This window comes from Schistocerca gregaria, chromosome 9, assembly GCF_023897955.1.
Source record: "Schistocerca gregaria isolate iqSchGreg1 chromosome 9, iqSchGreg1.2, whole genome shotgun sequence".
Lineage (NCBI taxonomy): Eukaryota > Metazoa > Arthropoda > Insecta > Orthoptera > Acrididae > Schistocerca > Schistocerca gregaria.
The window spans coordinates 210,208,621-210,226,100 of record NC_064928.1 but is presented as its reverse complement, the minus strand read 5'-3'; the positions used below and the strand labels follow the sequence as shown (position 1 = coordinate 210,226,100).

General features: G+C 43.0%; 1 protein-coding gene across 6 annotated transcripts in view; it reads left to right on the top strand.

The window, feature by feature from the left end:
* The first annotated feature begins 2,444 nt into the window (after window positions 1-2,444).
* The window catches only part of LOC126291618 (echinoderm microtubule-associated protein-like 2), a 552,411-nt gene continuing 537,375 nt past the window's right edge, over window positions 2,445-17,480 (top strand). For 2 of the 6 annotated variants that reach the window (XM_049985161.1, XM_049985155.1), the window contains exon 1: window positions 2,514-2,903. The gene's annotated coding sequence lies outside the window, so the exon portion shown is untranslated. Of the gene's footprint in view, window positions 2,904-17,480 lie in introns of all 6 variants that reach the window. The other 4 variants (XM_049985164.1, XM_049985165.1, XM_049985159.1 and 1 more) reach the window with 4 other exon arrangements.

Below are 17,480 nucleotides of genomic sequence, written 5' to 3'. Positions count from 1 at the left end.
ATGTAATAAAAATGGGGGTTCCTATTTTTAAAAAACGCAGTTGATATCCGGTTGACCTATGGCAGCGCCATCTAGTGGGCCATCCGTAGTGCCATCTGATCTCCCCCTTCAAGCTAGGCATGTTTCGTTCTTTGTAGTTTTTCGTTTGACGATTATTTCGTGAGATATTTGGCCCAGAAACGATCAATGGACCACCCTGTATACGTCATAGATATTTGTTACTTGAATAGGTCTCTGGAACGTAATTTTATTTGATTGAAGCACTTATGCCTGGATTTCAGGAAGAATCCCAAATTCATTTCGATGCTGAGGTGCTATTCCTATATGGTTGGAGAGCCTCTGCAATGTTGCTCAAGGTTAGAAGGGATACCAAGTGAGCTGAGGCGTGAATGGGTACTTGTATTGTGGAGGGAGGTGTGCTAGGGTAGTCTATGGAATTATACAAAGCCACTGTGCCGGCAGGCCTTAGTGGTTGACACATCTGCCTAGTAAGCAGAAGAACCGGGTTCGAATCCCGACCTCAGTAAAATTTTTCATTTGTCTCTTCAGTCTGGATAAATGCCTGAAGGGGGCGTGGGATCATTTGAAGCAATTTTGTGTACTGCCCGAAACTGACTGTTACATTACATCACAAGCAACCTTTATTATCAGAATGAAGTTTTCACTCTGCAGCGGGAGTGTGCACTGATATGAAACTTCCTGGCAGATTAAAACTGTGTGCCCAACCGAGACTGGAACTCGGGACCTTTGCCTTTCATGGGCAAGTGCTCTGCCAACTGAGCTACTCAAGAAGCACGACTCCCGTCCCGTCCTCACAGCTTTACTTCTGCCAGTACCTCGTCTCCTACCTTCCTAACTTTACAGAAGCTCTCTTGCGAACCTTGCAGAACTAGCACTCCTGAAAGAAAGGATACTGCGGAGACATGGCTTAGCCATAGCCTGGGGGATGTTCCCAGAATGAAATTTTCACTCTGCAGCGGAGTGTGCGCTGATATGAAACTTCCTGGCAGATAAAAACTGTGTGCCCGATCGAGACTCGAACTCGCAGGAGAGCTTCTGTAAAGTTTGGATGGTAGGAGACGAGGTACTGGCAGAAGTGAAGCTGTGAGGACCAGGCGTGAGTCGTGCTTCGGAAGCTCAGATGGTGTGGTGTGCGTACTGTAAGTCCTTCGGTACACGCACCATCAGATTATTTGACTTGTCGCTCTAACGAAGTAGGGGAGTGTCACCAATATGTCTCGTGGTCTTATCGTGGCGTGTTTATCTTCTTCCGTTAGGTCAGACGATAGAAGTGCCACCTGCACGCTTAGAGTAGCAGATTGACGGTGACCAACTTTAAACAGAACTTGATTAATTTTCACACACATTTATTAAAATAATAACAAGCATAAAAATAACTCAACTTGATTCTGGATGCTATTTACAATTGACAATCTGAAGTTCCTTTGGTCTTACTACGTTAATCTTATTCTCACATATCTCTCATAGTTGACAAAGTGTCTACACATTTATCTTCATGGCTATGTACAGGAATATGACAATCTTATTAGGCACAGACTGAAACTTGACTATAGACTGGTACAGACAAATGCAGACTGGTGCCGACTAATGCAGACTAATGCAGACTATCTAATCGGAGGTCTGTACACTCGTTATAATATCTTGCGCGTTCAGGTATCACTGAGGGAGTGTGATCCGCAAAGAGAAAAGGTTCTACATTAGCAGAAATCTCTTTGGCTGCGTTACATATTAATACGCGGATCGGCGGAAGCAGAATTTGGTCCGTCTCTAAGACAGCGCCATCTCGTAGTGCGGAGATGGGCGAGCGCTGCACCTGCGCTGTTGTGCTTAGTGGGGCACGCTCTACTGGGAAAGGTGTATACGCGCTGACTACGCAGAACTATGTACACAACAGTTGGTTAGCCGGCACGGTAGCTCAGCGTGTTCGGTCAGAGGGCTGCGCGCTCTCTGTAATAAATAACTGAGTCAAGGAATCAACGATCAACTTGAACGGATGTCTTGTGACGTCCGCCCAGAACAATCGCAACGAACTATATCGACGGAAAAAAAATAAAAAAAATAAACAAGATGGTAGAGCAGTTGCCTGGAAAGGCAAAGTTCCCGAGTTAGAGTCTCGGTCGGGCACACAGTTTTAATCTGCCAAGAAGTTTCAATTTTTATTATGTAGAATTTACGTCATCGGAACTGTTTTCATGTGAAGCAGTCTATTTGGAATATATCGATTGCTCGCGACTCATATCGATTTTATGACAAGAGCTGCTGAATAGTGCTATATCACAAGATAAAACGACGGTCGCGGCGCACGGCGATATCAGCGCCTTGTCGGCACAGATGTTTGCGATACGGGCAGTAGCATCGCAGCGGTGTGGCGCTACCTGTTGCGGGCGGACGTTTTCTGCGCGGGCCGTAGCAGCGGCTACCTGTTGGCAGCGGGCGGGGGGCACGGCTCGGTTCGGCTCGCCGGCTGCCTAATATTCCGTAGGCGAGCCGCGAGCGCGAACGGGCGTTCGCAGCGCCTGACGCAGCGCGGCAAAACCCGTTTGTACTCCCGGCGCAACACTCCCATTCGCCTTGTCAGTCGCCAGCAAGCTTCGGCCGAGTGCGGTGCTGTTCCGCTTCGCCTTGACGCGTGTTTTCCACCTGCCGACGTGGCAAGCCACGCGATAACCCGTCCGTGTGTTTACTATACGTCTGCCGTCGAAACAGCACGGGCTGCGATTTGGCTAGTGCGGTGACTCGCGAAACTAACGAAAACAAAAGCGTGTGCTCCCCGCGAGTGCCTGTAGCTCCAGGGTCGAGCTTTTGCCGTTGTGTTCATGGATTAAACAGCCGAGATACCGTAGAAGAGTCGACACCTGCCGTCCGAGATAAACCTCTTTAAGGTGAGTGGTTTAAATGCCTCCTAATCGTGAGTGATGCGGTGCAGATAAACACACGCTCCAAACTTCCTCTAGGAATGGTCAGTTTCCTGGACGATTAAAGTAGCCAGTACTGAACCGCTTCATGAAAAACCGTATAAATACTAGCAGGACTCTCGTTCCGACTTAATTATGCACATAAATAATTCCTCAATGCGTTTTGACGAGTGAGTTTGCGAATGTCAAAATGTATAGCATAAATGGTCGTATCTTTTGACTGCATTGACATTGAAGCTTCAACTTTTTACACCTTCAAGGGACGGCGGATCTTAGTATTTGACGTATATTTGAACTTGCTACCTGTACTTCCTGAGAAAAAATGGGCCTTTGGACAGACAGTCCTTTTCTACCGATCGCGGTGCCGAACCCTCAAAAATAACTTTAGACCGAAATGAGATTTTCACTCTGCAGCGGAGTGTGCGCTGATATGAAACTTCCTGGCGGATTAAAACTGTGTGACGGACCGAGTCTCGAATTCGGAACCTTTGCCTTTCGCGGGCAAGTGCTTTACCAATTTTTTTTTTTTTTTTTTTTGTTTTGTTTAAATCTCATTGTGTTCGTTTTTGTTCGTTGATCTGCTCGGGGCAGACGTCTTAAGACACCCGTTTAAGTTCGTTGTTGATCGATTAACTCAGTTTTTTTTTTTATTACAGAGGGCAGCTAACCCTCTGACCGAACGCGCTAAGCTACCGTGCCGGCAACCAACTGAGCTACCCAAGCACGACTCACGCCCCGTCCTCACAGCTTTACTTCTGCCAGTACCTCGTCTTCTATATTCCAAACTTTACAGAAGCTGTCCTGTGAACCTTGCCGAACTAGCACTCCTGAAAGAAAGGATATTGCGCAGACATGGCTTTGCCACAGCCGGGGGGATGTTTCCAGAATGAGATTTTCGCTCAACAGCGGAGTGTGCGCTGATATCAGGTCCGGCACACAGTTTTAATCTGCCAGGAAGTTTCAACTTTAGACCTATTTCTATGCAATCTCTGTTTGTAGAAGTTATTGAAAAGGTTTTGTTTATAATGGCAATTGATTACTGTAATTTACATAATTTGCTGCCAAAGGCACTGTTCGAATTTGTAACTTTTTTAAACAAGTGATAACTCTTTTCCGTGTGAGGCACTGGATGCATTAAGGAAAGCATTGGAACGTTAGGCGTCTTAATGGAAATTGGCGTAATGTCCTTGGAGTTAAAACCGGTATCACTGGTATTAAAACTGAATAATTATCCGTCTTGATTAAATTAATTTTTTTAAAACGACTGGGTTCGTCTCGACAGGAACCTTCCTCAAATCTGAAGAGAACAGTAAAACAGACTTATCAGCAAAATACGCTAAAGTTATAGTATCATGATGAAACCCAACTTCAAGTGCACCAGGACGCACCTGATTGCATAGGTCACAAGGTTAACCAGTCCAGCTATTCGCAAAATTTACAACCTACGTCACTTAATAAAATATTGGTTTGGTGGACTCCACGTTATTAATGTACTCCGCAAGTCCACAACCAACAGGTGGCGATCTGTTGCATTTGTCACATTTGAATAAAACACATACAGCAACACCATAAATAATATTTTTTGTATGTTTGATGAAAATACTGTTCTTGGAGGTACTTAATTAAAATCTGTGGCTTGTCAAGATGAAAACACATTATTTGTTATATTTTATTTTGTAATATGGACACCATGCCTTTTTGAAATTACAACATTTTTTATGATGTTTATAATGACTTTTAATCTTGACAAGCCGCAGATTTTAATTAAGTACCTCTAAGAACAGTATTCTCACACCAAAAATATCATTGCATGTGTTTTATAAGATGTACTCGGTGCTATATGTTGGTAGTAGCCTTATAGACTATATTAATTATGTAGGTTCTACCAAACTTCTATTTTTGTATGTGATGTAGCATGTACATTTTGCTGGTAGTTTGGCGGGTTGCGCTTCTAACCAATACAATCAGGTACGTTCTGATGCATTTGATGTTTGATGCTGAGGTAGCATGAAAACGTTTATATTTCGTGGCGTACAGTATTTCCTGATTGGTTATTTTACTGTTGTCTGCAAATCTAAGGATGGTTCGTCTCGAACCGAAGATAATCAATTAAAAAAATTAATTCAACATCAAGATGGGTAGTAAATCATTTTTACTAAGCATCTTCTTCCCAATTTAATTAAGCATCTGATGGCGTTACACGAAGTACTCGTATTACCGATACTGCAGAGACTGGATCATTATGGAATAAGAGTAGTAGCTCACAATCGTTTCTTCTCATCAGTGTGCGATTTGTGCTTTTAGCAGTGGGGGGGGGGGGGGGGGGGAGGGGGTGTCCTAGAGGGTTAGTATAATTATATATGTTACTAGCTTGGACCGTAGCGTTACCCATGGTTAAACAGTTAATTATAAATAGATGTTAATGCCAAAACTCAAAACTCACTATTCACGCGTATGCACTATCAGAAAAGCCATCCCTTGTTATATCTTTAAAAGTACATAACAGGTAAAGCTTATTTACAAAATCATCTACATACAGGTATACGAGGGGAATTCAAAAAGTAAAGGCACATTTGTGAAAAGCTGTACTTATTCTGATGATATAAAACTGAAACATGCGTTATTTTTCTACGCAGCCTCCTTGGACTTCAATGCAGTTTCCCCGACGTTTTACGAGTTTGTTTATTTCATCAGAAAATACGTTTATCGGTTGCATCTGCAACCAATTTTGCACCGCAGCAATGACATCTTCATCACTTTCAAATCTTCTTCTCTGTAGTGCTTCCGTTAAGGGTCCAAACATGTGAAAATCGCTTGCGGTCAGATCTGGACTGTATGATGGATGTTCTAACACCTCGAACCTCAATCCTTTATTGCGTCGGCTGTCCGTCTGGCAGAATGTGGGCGAGCGTTATCTTGCTGCAGGATGGCACCTCTTCACAGATTTCCACGACGTTTGGATCTGATTGCAGGTTTTAGTTTCGTACGCAACACATCACATCCACCATACAATACAGACCTGGCTCTAAAGCCTCGTTTACACTGGGGTGACGTCTTGCAACACTGTGGCATGCTACGGAAATGTGGCGTGCTTCGTCTAGTCGTTTAGTTCTAAATGTTTTGAAATGCTGAACTACTACGTAACACTTTTTCAAAATTAATAAGCATACATATTAATAGTATTAATAGTAAACTTTCAGTGTTCGGTTCCACAAATTTAAATTATATGTAAAGTTTTACTCCAGTGCGTGGGAAATAAACATCCCAGATTGGGATGCATAAATTAAAACCAGAGTAGGGGATGGTCTGATGCAGAGGGGGGGAAATCCCCCCCCATCCTCCCCTCCCCTGCAAATCGCACACTGCTTCTCATACTTTAAGAACAGACAGCAAAAGGTTATTCTACAGAGTAGTGAGAACGGCACTATTAAGTGGCATTGCTTCAGGGGGCAGTTCTGTGACAGCTACTGATATTTGTAAAAGATATGCTTTTTAAAATGACAGGTGATTGTAAAGCATTTCTGTTTCCTCATGACACTCACTTGATAGTGAAGAATGTCGAGTGCAACACTGGCGATGTATTAAATAGTGCACTACACTTGGTTCAAGAAACATAAAAGAAGGTTGTATACATGCAAGAATCCTGGAGATACTAAAAGGTATCAGATAGATTATATAATGGTACGACAGGGATTTAGGAACTAGGTTTTAAATTGTAAGACATTTCCAGGGGCAGATGTGGACTCTGACCACAATCTGTTGGTTATGACCTGTAGATTAAAACTGAAGAAACTGCAAAAAGGTGGGAATTTAAGGACGTGGGATCTGGATAAGTTGAAAGAACCAGAGGTTGTACAGAGTTTCAAGGAGAGCCAAATATCTCACGAAATAATCATCAAACGAAAAAACTACAAAGAACGAAACTCGTCTAGCGTGAAGGGGGAAACCAGATGGCCCTATGGTTGGCGCGCTACATGGCGCTGCCATAGGTCAAACGCATGTAAACTGCGTTTTATTAAATGGTATCCCCCATTTTTATTACATACTCCTGTAGTACGTAAAGAAGTATGAATGTATTAGTTGGACCACTCTTTTCGCTTTGCGATAGACGGCGCTGTAATAGTTACAAACGTATAAGTACGTGGTATCACGTAACATTCCGCCAGTGCGGACGGTATTTGCTTCGTGATACATTATCCTTGTTCAAATGGACCGTTTACCAATTGCGGAAAAGGTCGGTATCGTGTTGATGTATGGCTGTTCTGATCAAAATCCCCAACGGGTGTGTGCTACGTATGCTGCTCGGTATCTTGGACGACATTATCCAAGTGTCCGGACCATTCGCCGGACAGTTACGTTATTTAAGGAAAAAGGAAGTGTTCAGCCACATGTGAAACGTCAGCCACGACCTGCAACAAATGATGATGACCAAGTAGGTGCTTTAGCTGCTGTCGCGGTTAATCCGCACATCAGTATCAGACAAATTGCGCGAGAATCGGGAATCTCAGAAACGTCGGTGTTGATAATGCTACATCAACATCGATTGCAACCCGTACCATATTTCTATGCACCAGGAACTGCATGGCGACGACTTTGAACGTCGTGTACAGTTCTGCCACTGGGCACAAGAGAAATTACGGGACGGTGACAGATTTTTTGCACGCGTTCTATTTAGCGACGAAGCGTCATTCACCAACAGCGGTAACGTAAATCGCCATAGTATGCACTATTGGGCAAAGGAAAATCCACGATGGCTGCGACAAGTGGAACATCAGCGACCTGAGCGGGTTAATGTATGATGCGGCATTATGGGAGGAAGGTTAATTGGCCCCCATTTTATCGATGGCAATCTAAATGGTGCAATGTATGCTGATTTCCTACGTAATGTTCTACCGATGTTATTACAAGATGTTTCACTGCATGACAGAATGGCGATGTACTTCCAACATGACGGATCTCCGGCGCATAGCTCGCGTGCGGTTGAAGCGGTATTGGATAGCATGTTTCATGATAGGTGGATTGGTCGTCGAAGCACGGTATCATGGCCCGCACGTTCACCGGATCTGACGTCCCCAGATTTCTTTCTGTGGGGAAAGTTGAAGGATATTTGCTATCGTGATCCACCGAGAACGCCTGACAACATGCGTCAGAGCATTGTCAATGCATGTGCGAACATTACGGAAGGCGAACTACTGGCTGTTGAGAGGAATGTTGTTACACGTATTGCCAAATGCACTGAGATTGACGGACATCATTTTGACCATTTATTGCATTAATGTGGTATTTACAGGTAATCACATTGTAACAGCATGCGTTCTCAGAATTGAAAAGTTCACATAGGTACATGTATCACATTGGAACAACCGAAATAAAATGATCAAACGTACCTACGTTCTGTGTTTTAATTTAAAAAACCTACCTGTTAGCAACTGTTCGTCTAAAATTGTGAGCCGCATGTTTGTGACTATAACAGCGCCATCTATCACAAAGCGAAAAAAGTGGTCCTACTAAAACATTCATATTTCTTTACGTACTACTCGAGTACGTAATAAAAATTGGGGTTTCTATTTTTTAAAAACGCAGTTGATATCCGTTTGACCTATGGCAGCGCCACCTACAATATAGCAGATCAGCAGCTGGAAGCAGTTAATTCCATAAATTATCTGAGACTAGGGATTAGGAGTAATTTAAAATGCAGTGTCTCTCTCTGTGAGCGTGGGGTTGATCTGAGATTCTGTTAGTCTGCGCAACCGATTAATCTGAGATGTACCCTTTACCCTACGGCTCCTGCAAGATGCAATTTCCACCTCCACACTACTACAGAAGTCAGACAGACGCTTCTAACGATCTAAAGAGAAATGCCTGAAAAACTTTCAGCAATAAATATCTTCTGGAGTCGTCCGCTGTAAGGAAGTGACACAAAAATTCACAAAATTTCTTACGTAACTAGTGGGATACTTGGGTACTGGAGTAGTGCTAGTTAGTGTAAGAAAAACATGAAACTAACGAAAATTATTATTTATTTTTTAAAAATTCTGAGAAATCAGAATGGCACTTTTAGTTATGAATTGAACAAGTTATATCCTGATTCTTTTCGGAATATGAAGTTACCTTTCAAAGATAAGACACACTAATGAAATTTCTATACAAAGTTTAAGATTGTTGTCGACTTGGCAGAATGGCTGAGAGGCGCGCCTATTCAATTTGAATAATTATCCTTTAGAATATTGCTAGGTACAGTCGAGGCAGTCGCGTATGAAATGCAGTGAAGTGTACTGTTGTGGAGGAAATATGGGGCTCGCAATAGCTGCAGCGCACAATACCGTAAGCTGCGATGACTGCTGTTTGCGCCGCTCGCTGCTGATAAATAAGATAACTCTCGTTCTATCTGGATTGACCTTCGCCAATCAAACTCTCCCTACGCCTTGATGAAGTCAAGGATTCTTATTTGCCCTTAGTCTAACCATATCTCTGTCCATTCACACCACACAATAAGTGTGTTGGCCAACACAGTGAACAATGCTTAATCGCAAGGACTCAATATAGAGAGTCACACTTCGATTCGCTCTTGACAGAGGTCTTCTCCCAGTGAAGTACTGAGGAGAGACTTGTTCCTCGCTCCTAGAGCGACAACAGAATGGCGCCTCTCCACGCCAGACGTGAAGGGCTATATCTTTCGGTCTCTTCCATTACTCCTTCAGCTCAAGGTGTCAGAAATATCGTCTGCCAATCAGCATTCCTCTTCTAAAACGGGAGAATGACGTTTCGTTTAAGGCGACCAATCCGGAAATCTGTAGTATCAGAATTTGGCGTTTGCTGTCTCCTTGTGAAAATCTCTGAAACTGAGTGCTATGTGTAAAGAATGCGTAGGCTGACCGCTCCTACACAATGTAGTGGAATTTACTTTTAAGCCGAACACAGGGTCGTTCCTCCTTTCCCTCGGGTGAATGCTGTCTGCTCCACGGGCGTCCACCAGCCGACGTAGATAGGTTGGGACCGGATTCTTGGCATGCGGTTGCCTCTCTCGAAATAAAAGCTCCTGTGACCGTCGTGTCTGGAATGTATATGTGTACGCCAGCCTCGTGTATTTCAACCACGCTGTGCACTTCCTATTTATTAGTTATTTGCGTATCGTTTACATGAATTCATACAACACTGACTTTATCTTACCGAGTTTGGGTGCAAATGAAGCGTCTTGATGTGCGGAATATGACTGTGAGGGCGGAATATGTAAGCAATGAAGGTCAAGAGATCACGACGTCTTACATCCCTTGGCAGAGTGGCTTCTACGAGCAGGGCAATGCAACGTGTCACACAGCTCACAGTGGCCGTGCATGGTTCGATGAGCACCAGGATGAGATTATGATGCTCCCCTGGCTACCAAACGCCTCGGATTTAAACCCAGTCGACAATCTGTGGGACCACGTCGATCGGGTTGTTAGCGTCACGAGATCCTCAACTGAGAAACCTTGCGCAGCAGGCCTCGCACTGGAGTCAGCATGACTCCCCATTCCTGTCGGTCTCTCCCAGAACACTGGCACTCTTACTGCATGTCTCGTCTAGAGATGGGCAAACTCGTTCAACCTTGGGATCTAGTTCACTGCTCATCGTTCTTTTTTGGGAACCGTTCATTTTTACTCGTTCACCGTTCATTTGTGCTTGGTATATGGTTCTTATGAAAAACTGAAAACTAGTCGTGTAGGCGACTGAAGGATGGAGGGCACCAAGAGGGGGCACTTGCCTCCCCCCAGGAGTATAGAGTTGTTATTCATTACAGCATTCTTATACACTTTTAGAAGCAATTTCTGTGATTCTCGTTTAGCCAACCGTAGCCTTGTGTGGCTGATCACAGGGAAATGATATAGGATGGCGCACGGAAAACCGGCCCGAGTACAGACTCGGTAATGCAAATTGAAACAACCAAACTTAAAAATAATTAGAGCTCTCCTAAATGTAATGTTTTGTATATGAAAGATACACGAAAATCGTTTTATATGAATTTTCTTACACTAAAAATTAAGCAAATTATTGAAAGTTAGCTGCTAAATCAAGTCGATGAAACCGAAAAATATATGAATAACAAAATAACTTGCCCCTTGTTATGTCTTTTGCTGTTCATCAATATAATGAAGTGAACTGATATGCCCTTTTGTTACGTGAAAAGACGTACCCATTCATACAACGTAATTTTTATGTAATTTACGTAACTATAAAAATCTTTTTGATTACCGGTCGTGGACGCTGGATAGCCAGAACCAAGTGCAAGAACAGTTTGGAACACATGTAAAATAGGCGAGCGCAGTGAACGAAACGAACGACTTGATACTGAACTAACTAGGAGCAGTCGGCAGTGGAACTGAGACAGGTGGTCGTACAGAGAACGACGAGTGCGGCCGAGGGAGACCGAGACTGAGGCGAGCACGCGACCCAGGCTGGAACGGGAACTGCCCAAGTGACCGCCGCGACCGAAGTGAACTACTGAGCTATGGACCTATCGTTCGTCGTTCCTGGGAACTATAAGTAGACCCCCGCGACCGAAGTGAACTATGAACCGATCGTTCCTCGTTCCCAGGAACTATAAGTAGACCGCCGCGACCGAAGTGAACAGCGAACCGATCGTTCCATGGAATTCGATCTTCGGTCCTTTCGTTCATCTTGGTGAACCGTTCTTTTGCACCCGTTCGTTCGCGAACTACCCATCTCTACTCTCGTCGTCGTCTGCACTACAAAAGATTGGTTTTCAGGCTTTTGACATATCACCGTTACTGTGACTGGAGAGTGTACTTCACTCTTCTGCCCATTATGGTTCTGTGCTGGATCTAATTCTGTTCTGGAGCTTATGACAGCCTAAATGTTTTACTAGAAATTGACACTGTTGTAAATACCTGTATTTGCATTTTTTTCCTGAACCCTTTGTATCTCTTGGATGTTGTATGTTTTGGTTCCCATGTTCAGAAGAAACTGCATTATGTAATGCGGCGACTTCATCTGGTCTATTCTAAGGATGCCCCAAGGACAATAACCCTTCCCTTACCGACGATGTCAGACATCTGTTGTTGATAATGCTTCCGGGTTATACGGCCGTGGTCCATGGAATTCTTCTATTCCTAACGTTTCGTCCAATGCTACGTTGGACATCTTCAGAGGTATGGCTGGTCCTGCTGAGTCCTGCCGACTCAGGAATAGAAGAATTCCATGGACCATGGCCATATAACGCGGGAGAATAATCAACAACAGTACCATCCGGTCGTGAAAGTCTTCATTGTATGATGTCAGACATCCTCGCTATCTGGCTACACAGTTCTAGGTTCGCTTGTATTCTACGCTGGCTGTCTGTAAACGTTCGAGGTCGCACTGCAACCAAAACAAAAAACAAATGCATTCCACAATATCGCCGGCCGGGGTGACCTAGCGGGTCTAGGCGCTACAGTCTGGAACTGCGCGATCGCTACGGTCGCAGGTTCGAATCCTGTGTGATGTCCTTAGGTTAGTTAGGTTTAAGTAGTTCTAAGTTCTAGGGGACTAGTGACCTCAGAAGTTAAGTTCCATAGTGGTCAGAGCCATTTGAACCATTTTTTTCCGCAATATCAAAACAAGTGCACGAAGTAATCAGATAGCAGTTGCCATAAACAACATAAAAACTTGAATATATTTAGAGTCAGTGAAAGTGCTATATGCAATAGTTTACGACATATGTGTGGAAGAACGTTAAGAATTGCGTAAGAAATATAATAATCGAGGGCGACGACAATAATTTTATACAGTGTATAGTAGTAAGTTAAGGCATGAGAATTGTTCATGGCCGCGCGGGATTAGCCGAGCGGTCTGGGGCGCTGCAGTCATGGACTGTGCGGCTGGTCCCGGCGGAGGCTCGAATCCTCCCTCGAGCATGAGTGTGTGTGTTTGTCCTTAGGATAATTTAGGTTAAGTAGCGTGTAAGCTTAGGGACTGATGACCTTAGCAGTTTAGTCCCACAAGTGAAAACGTTGTAAAGAACTGTATAAAATTTACATAGTCTAGTTTCCTGTTAAAATACTTCGAAATTATTCTATTCATATAGAATGTCAGCAGTAGTTTATATCGTCTACATAAAAATCCGTTTATACAGTATGATAATTGTTTATAAATGAAGCCTTAAAGACACACCTATATCCAAGGGTTGCTAATATGCATTAAGCTTGATCGCATCACAGTAGGCAATCATTTGTAGACACATTTACGTTCTAACTTATATAAATAACGCTACAATACATGAAGCCTGCACACAGTGGTGTGAACTCAAGAACATCCAGCAGAAGCCTCTTTAGGGAACTAGGGATACTAACTACTGCTTCCCAATATATTTATTCTTTAATGAAATTTGTCATTAAATATATCACTTTTTCAAACCAAAAGCTCAATTCATGAAATCAATACTAGAAATAAGAATAATCTTCACAAGCATTTAAAGTCACTTAGTCTTGTACAAAAAGGTGTGCATTATTGAGGAACACACATTTTCAGTAACTTGCCACCGGCCATAAAAGGCTTAACAACCAATGAAATTCCGTTTAAGAGAAGCCTAAAGGATTTATTGGTGGTCAACTCCTTCTACTCCATCGATGAATTTCTCAGTAGAACCAACTGATATAACTTCTGCACAGTGCAGTAATGTGTTCATTGTAAATAAGTATTATAGTAGTTGTATTACATGTTTATTACCATATAAATAAATGAAAAACTTTAAATTCAGTGCATTAGTATTTGTAAAATGATTCTTTCATATATTTTTCATTAAAAAATGACGATCATTCAACTTGGGACCTGTAGAATGGTACATTGGATTATTTGTTTCAGTTGTAAAAATTTGCCATGTATTGTTGTTTTTCTGACATGTTCTACATCCTGGAGGACCTCCCCACTACGTATCAATTGGAATGAAAGTAAATCTAATCTAATCAAAACAGTGTTTTGGCATCCTTAAAATGGCGGCGTGCATGCGCCGCTAGTTTCACGATTACTGAAGTCAGGGAGTCTCCAAAGATTCTAAACCTCCTTGGTGTGTGTGGGGTCTTTTAAATTCGTGGCTTGATATGCAACAGGTTGGGAGAGCATCTTCGCAGGCGATATGCTTTGGCATGCGCGCTGCGTTCTCTGCGTGCCTGCGAATTGGCTCGCGCGCGCCCCTCCTCCTTTTTTTTATGCGCGGACCGTTAGGCACGCCGGCTGTGATCTGCATCTAGAATTCTCGCCGCACAGCCTTCCCGCGCGCGTTCGGAAGGTAACAATCCAGTTACCCAACCGACTGCGGCGGGCGGTTGGGCTTTGCGACCTGGTTCCCGGCTAGCGCGCGATAATGGCTGTCACATATGGTGGCGTGGAAGCCTGCAAAGCGAACTAATCGCATTAGTTAACTCGCCGCTTCGTACGGCGTTTCTTTTAAGGACGCTGCCTTGTGACTCAGACAGTTTTATGCTTCCTGGCGGTGTTATAGTGTGTCAGGTGGCTGGTAACCGCCGTATATCGCATGTTCCGTTTAAACGTCCTGACACTCTCTCTACGAGATTTTATTACGTCGGTGTGAGATCATTTTTGGAAAACGTGTTCAAATACCCGTCTCATCAATAGGTCACAGACCGAGATGGCTGACACATGCTTGTCCAAGGTTAGCAGGTTTTCTCTGCGGGACATTTACTTGATTCATAACCCAGTGTCCCCAATAGTATCTCTAACGCTACACTGCCTGAAAGAAAAGTGAAGTACACAGAAGAGATGGTCAAAAGTCAGTACAACTTTGTACAAATAAACACTATCGGCGGATATGTAAATGACTAGAGATCCAGTTCTCTGTGAGAGGTAGAACGTCCACAAGAGCCCGTTAATGTTTTACTTATTTAGCGTTGTTAGGAGGCCCGGTAGGGTATACTAGGAGTGTGAACACTGTCAGGTGTTGAGTGATTACTGTGAAGGACGCGCCGATGACATATACTCGTGTAGACAATGTTATCAGCACCTTACAGATGTAATGACACATTCCGATGCAGAGACATACAATGCCTTAAAGGCAGCGCCAAAGATTAAATTGAGAGGGATGTAGAATATAATCTCTGTAATGTGCATATTGGATTCTCTTTTGTTTCATACTCCAAGAAGGAGTTAAGAGACACTTTCGATTGTTGCCTTATAGAGGGTGGATGTAATTTTTGGTGTGTGCGGAAAGCAGCCATATTGTTAGTGTTTACAGTTTGTGCAACGAGCAGAGCAAGTCTTATTGTGTTGTGAATAATAAATAGTGAGAAGTAACGAAGTGTTACGAAAATTATTTAAAGTGACGTAGCGTTTTATTCCTTGGTTTTCACCGTCTTCGTGAAGTGAACAGATGCCGACTCAGGAAGATACACTCAGTCAACAAAGAGAAGAACATCGACGGCGACTAATGAATTAATATTGTGGCAGAAGGACGAATTCTACATATAAGGTGAGAACTCTGAATAAATCAACAATGACGTAGAATTCAAAAATGTAATTAATCGAAATGATAAATTATATTACAGGCAAATTTCACACAGTACTGAATTTGTCTGCATTGAAGCCGGTCAATACAGTCCGTAAATAAGCATTTCACAAATTCTAAATTTACAGTTCCATAATCATAATTTTTTCTCTTTTCCAAAAATCAATAAATTTAAGGTATTTATTTATTTATTTATTTAATCCGACTACATTCCCTTATCCTCGTTTTGATTTTGTTGATGTTCATCTTATATCCTCCTTTCAAGACACTATCCATTCCGTTCAACTGCTCTTCCAAGTCCTTTGCTGTCTCTGACAGAATTACAATGTCATCGGTGAACCTCAGTTTTCATTTCTTCTCCATAGATTTTAATACCTACTCCGAATTTTTCTTTTGTTTCCTTCACTGCTTGCTCAATATACAGATCGAATAAAATTGGGGAGAGGCTACAACCCTGTCTCACTCCATTCCCAACCACTGCTTCCCTTTCGTGCCTCTCAACTCTTATAACTGCCATCTAGTTTTTGTACAAATTGTAAATAGCCTTTCGCTCCCTGTATTTTACCCCTGCCACCTTTAGAATTTGAACATTGTCAAAAGCTTTCTCTAAGTTTACAAATGCTAGAAACGTAGGTTTGCCTTTCCTTAACCTAGCTTCTAAGATAAGTCGTAGGGTCAGTATTGCCTCACGTCTTCCGATATTTCTACAGAATGCAAACTGATCTTCCCCGAGGTCGGCTAATACTAGTTTTTCCATTCGTCTGTAAAGAACCCGCATTAGTATTTTGCAGCCGTGACTTATTAAATGGATAGTTCGGTAATTTTCACATCTGTCAATACCTACTTTCTTTGGGATTGGAATGGAGCACGTTAAACATAAATTTAAAAAAATAGCCTCTTCACATTTGCGCTGCCATCGGAGAACAAGTATTGGCCTACTAGCAACATTCCATGTCATCTGGCACTATTGGTCACAGACTAGTAAGAGCAGGACTAGGTACTTACTGTCACATACTGAGGCTGCTGGAAACACAACACAAACAGCTGTAATTGCATTGGTCGTGTGCCCATGTGTATGCTACCATTAACAACACAACAACACAACATTGATACGTAATCAGCATGGTTTCAGAAAACATTGTTCTTGTGCAACGCAGCTAGCTCTTTATTCGCACGAAGTAATGGCCGCTATCGACAGGGGATCTCGAGTTGATTCCGTATTTCTAGATTTCTGCAAAGCTTTTGACACCGTTCCTCACAAGCGACTTCTGATCAAGCTGCGGGCCTATGGAGTATCGTCTCAGTTGTGCGACTGGATTCGTGATTTCCTGTCAGGAAGGTAGCAGTTCGTAGTAGTAGACGGCAAATCATCGATTAAAAGTGAAGTGATGTCAGGTGTTCCCCAGGGAAGCGTCCTGGGACCTCTGCTGCTCCTGATCTATATAAATGACCTGGGTGACAATCTGAGCAGTTCTCTTAGGTTGTTCGCAGATGGTGCTGTAATTTACAGTCTAGTAAGGTCATCCGAAGACCAGTATCAGTTGCAAAGCGATTTAGAAAAGATTGCTGTATGGTGTGGCAGGTGGCAGTTGATGCTAAATAACGAAAAGTGTGAGGTGATCCACATGAGTTACAAAAGAAATCCGTTGGAATTCGATTACTCGATAAATAGTACAATTCAGCTAAGTACCTGGGTGTTAAAATTACGAACAACTTCATTTGGAAAGACCACATAGATAATATTGTGGGGAAGGCGAGCCAAAGGTTGCGTTTCATTGGCAGGACACTTAGAAGATGCAACAAGTTCACTGAAGAGACAGCTTACACTACACTCGTTCATCCTCTGTTAGAATATTGCTGCGCGGTGTGGAATCCTTACCAGGTGAGATTGACGGAGGACATCGAAAGTCTGCAAAAAAGGGCAGCTCGTTTTGTATTATCACGTAATAGGGGAGAGAATGTGGCAGATATGATACGCGAGTTGGGATGGAAGTAATTAAAGCAAAGACGTTGTTCGTTTTTCCCGCGCGCTGTTCGGGAGTGGAATGGTA